The sequence below is a fragment of the Trichechus manatus genome, unplaced genomic scaffold, assembly GCF_000243295.1.
Source record: "Trichechus manatus latirostris isolate Lorelei unplaced genomic scaffold, TriManLat1.0 scaffold00018, whole genome shotgun sequence".
Taxonomy (NCBI): domain Eukaryota; kingdom Metazoa; phylum Chordata; class Mammalia; order Sirenia; family Trichechidae; genus Trichechus; species Trichechus manatus.
The window spans coordinates 10,455,375-10,459,938 of NW_004443954.1; positions in this window are offsets into that span (position 1 = coordinate 10,455,375).

Genomic DNA, 4,564 nt, shown 5'->3' on the forward strand with positions numbered 1-4,564 from the left:
AGTCTCACCTTTTTTTGTGAGTTAGAATTTTGTTCTACATTTTTCTCCAGCTCTGTCCAGGACCCTTTGTTGTGATCCCTGTCAGAGCAGTCAGTGGTGGTAGCCGGGTACCATCTAGTTGTACTGGACTCAGTCTGGTGGAGGCTGTAGTAGATGTGGTCCATTAGTCCTTTGGACTAATCTTTCCCTTGTATCTCTAGTTTTCTTCATTCTTCCTTGCTTCCAAAGGGGTGAGACCAGTGGAGTATCTTAGATGACTGCTCACAGGCTTTTAAGACCCCAGACGCTACTCACCAAAGTAGAATGTAGAACATTTTCTTTATAAACTATGTTATGCCAGTTGAACTAGATGTTCTGCCAGACCATGGTCCCCACAGCCCTCAGCCCAGCAGTTCGGTCCCTCAGGGAATTTGGATGTGTCTATGGAGCTTCCATGACCTTGCTTTGGTCAAGTTGTGCTGGTTTCCCCAGTATTGTGTACTGTCTTACCTTAACCAAAGTTACCACTTATCTATTGTCTTTTTAGTATTTTTCCATCCCAAATCCTTCCCACCCTCGTAACCATCAAATATTGTTTCTTTTTGTGTGTAAACTTTTTCAAGAGTTTTTATAGTGGTCTCATACAATATTTGTCCTTTTGTGATTGACTTATTTCACTCAGCATAGTGCCCTCCAGATTCACTCATGTTAAGAGATGCTTCGCAGACTCATCATTGTTCTTTATCGTTGCATAATACACCATTGTGTATATGAACTATAGTTTGTTTATCCATTCATCTCTTGATGGGCCCTCAGGTTGTTTCCATCTTTTTGCTATTGTGAACAATGCTGCAATGAACATGGGTGTGCATATCTCTATTTGTGTAACAGCTCTTATTTCTCTAGGATATATTCCTAGGAGTGGGATTGCTGGATCATATGATATTTCTATTTCTAGCTTTCTAAGGATGGAGATGGCCTTTCTTATATTAGTGATGTCATTATTGTGGTCTCAGCAAAACTGATATTTATTTTATTAATTATTTTCTTTTACTAAGTTATGCATCTTAACATTTCTTTTTGTCTGTTCTTCAAAAATTTACAATCTGATTGAACTCTACTGTGGATATACAACTAGGTGTAAAGTGAGAGGTAGCCGATGCCGTAAGAGGATAGAGAAATAATTTCTATATAAATGGCTATTATTATTTTCATAACTATTGAGAAATTAGTTGGAAGGGCAGGGAAGGGTGAGATTATGGAATGTTTTAAAAGCTAATAGAATTCAGAGATCATGTGAAAGGCTACTGGAGGTGGCTGTAGTATCTTTAGTCAAGTGAACATGCTATTATTTTTTATGTTCACAAATACTGGCTTTTAATGCAAATCACATATGCTGAGTGTTAATTAAAATTTTATTCAGATTTTGTGTAATTTTCATGTTACATCGAAATTATATCTATATTTAAAAGGACCATGATAAAGCATATCAACCAAGACTCTATAAACCAGATCAGAGTCTTTTATTGTTTGATATTATTTGACTCTTTGGAATCAAAGTGGGAAAATTGTCCAAAGAGAAAAGCCAAGACAGCCAGTATATACCAAAGTTATAGATGAAAGGGAAGATGATGAGAGACAAACAGGCTATAGAAAGGTGAAATTGCCGACTGAGAGGCAGAATGAATTCAGGAAAGCAATCATGCATAAGAAAAGCATGTTTTAAAATTAGAGGATGATAGGCATTTCAGAAATACAGAATCTGAAGGTATCAAATGCAAGTGAATACTGAGATTTGATTTCTTGTTTCAATAGATAGGGTAAGTACCAAACAACAATAATAATAAAAAGCAAAAGCAAACACATGTACAGCACAACACACTCATCATTTTATGTAAAAATTACCTGAGCCTGGCACCCCTTGTCCCTTCCCCTATCCCCTCTATAAGCCAAAAAACAAAACCAAAAACAAAAAAACAAACCAGTTGCTGTGGAGTTGATTCTGACTTATGGTGACTCTATGTGTTTCAGAGTAGAACTGTACTCCATAGGGTTTTCATGGCTGTGACCTTTCAGAAGCAGACTGCCAAGTCTTTCTTCCAAGGGGTTTGTGGGTGGGTTCAAGCCGCCAAGCTTTCAGTTAGTAGCCAAATGCTTAACTGTTTGCACCACCCAGTGACCCCCTGTATATTTGTCAACAAAAGTCTAGTTGCTGGGTATACAGAAGTAAATGAGATGGATGAGGTCCCCGCTCTTATGGAGGAGATAAACAATGAATGAATGGACAAGAGTATTTCAGATAGTAATATGTGCTAAGAAGTAGACTGTGGCTTCTAAACGGCAGGGATGTCTGTTTGCATTTTTCATTAATGAATCTCAAGTGTATTTTTGGGATAAATCTAATTGCTAAACATAACTGAAGAGTCTATTCTGCTCACATAAAGTCTAAAACAGGTTATTTCCAATGGATGGCTAGCTCTTGTCCAAGTGGTAACTCAGGCTCCTTCTAACTTGTGACTCTGCTGTTTTTAGCTGTGGCCATAGAAGGGGAAAGAACATGGAAGATTGTTTGTGGGACATTTATTTTTAGATGGGCTAAGCCTGAATGACCACAGCTAATGGCAAGAGAGGAGTCCCTGGGTGGTGTCAATGGTATTGTGCTTGGGTGCTAATTAAAAAGTTGGAGGCTTGAGTCCATCCAGAGGCGTCTCAGAAGACTGGAGATCTACTTCTAAAAAATCAGCCACTGAAAACCCTACAGAGCACAGTTCTACTATGACACACATGGGAGTCTCTATGAGTCAGAACTGACTCAAGGGCAACTGGTTTCATGGCAAGAGAGACTGGGGAATGCAATGAAGCTCCATGCTGAGGAAAAAGAGTAAATGGATTTGGTGATCAGCTAGCACCTTCAGCAGTACCTGGCACAATACTGACATTATGAAGAAACAAAGATAAATTAGAAATGGAGTTTGTTCTCAAAAGGCTATCAGATTATAATAATCGATATTATGTCTGATCTAGGAGTATACTGAATCTCTAATTTCCAGGAATCTAGAGATAGACTTTAAAAACTATTTGTGGCTTCTTGTTTTTCATGTTTCTTCTTTAAACTTCCATAGTTGACAATGTCTGTATAAATCTGTTTTGAGAGGCATTTCTAGTTAAGTGTAAATACTGTAATTTACTTCCAAACGTTTAAAATACATTTCACATATTGGTATTACTGACATAGGTATTCATTGGTTCTCATTACTGATATTTAATTGATAAATATTTAATATCAAATCAATAAAGCAATCACAATTTTATGCTTTCTGATAGGTAGGCCTTTCATGATCATCTTTCCTGTTTTACAGATGAAACTGGCAGGCTAACTGATGTGCTCAAAATCATTCTGCTAGTAAGTGGTAGATTCAGGGCTAAAATTGTTGCATTTTCCACTCTGCTTCCCTCCTAATTGGTGCTACAGTTTGAGTTGGCTTTTATATCTATTTTTCTAATGGATATAAATATTAGCTCCATTTTGTTTTCTTTTTATTTGTAAATATATTTATATATTTGTTATTCCTTAATGAAATTAATGAATCTATTGATTCATTTTTCAGGACAAGAAAGTTTAAAACATTAACCTACTTGTCGACTTTAACTAATTCAGGGTCACCTTCAAGTTTTTTTTATATCCCATGGTTTTTAGCCTTGTCACTTCACAGCCTCACCATTCTTGGGTTTGGATGTTTGCATCAGCATCAAGTCCACAGTCAAGGCAATCAAACCAACCAAACAGTAAGAGAATTCCAACCATAAGGAAACCTGTGTGGATGAAGTTACACAAGAGCTTGGAACTTGAAAGAATAGATTTCACCTTCTCATCTAAGACTTGCCCTTAAATCACCATGTAAGTTGTCTGCACATATTTTTATGGTATTCTTTATAATTTTTGCCTTAGAATTTGAATTCCTTTTTGGTACCAAGCATACCATGGGCACATATTTGTGTGTGTGCATGTACGTATATAAGTAAATAAAGATATAAACATTTATCTACAGATCTGTTTGTATTTAAATCTCTTCCGTTCTGAAAATGCTTTTAATTTCTTGGACTGAATCTCAGTATAAAGGTATAGAAACCCTCTGAGGGACCTCATCATTTACCTGTTTGCTTAACTTCAGACTCAATTCAGAAGGGACCTGAAATCTGGCGTTCACAGGTTTACCCTGCAAGATAGAAAAGTGAAACAGTCCTGAATCTTTGTCAATTGGTTTTAGTTTACTCTTTCCAAAAGAGAATCCTCCCTGAGGTAGTCGGAGGGGCATGGTCCTGGACAGCAGTTTCACTCATTTGGGAACGAAATTTAGACTCGAGCGCGGCAGGTGGAAACAGCAGGACTCAGAATAGAAGATGCGGGTGTTTCTGTGACTCCTGTAGGGGAAGGGACTTCAACCAACTCCAGAAAGTCGGAGAAGCCGGTGCAGCATAGCCAGGAGCTCTGCTCCCTTGGCAGAAGCAAAGGCGCGAGAGGCTCCTAACCCCGCAGAGGAGTCGCTGGGAGGAGCCCAAAGCGCCCCGCGCGGCGCCGCAGGAC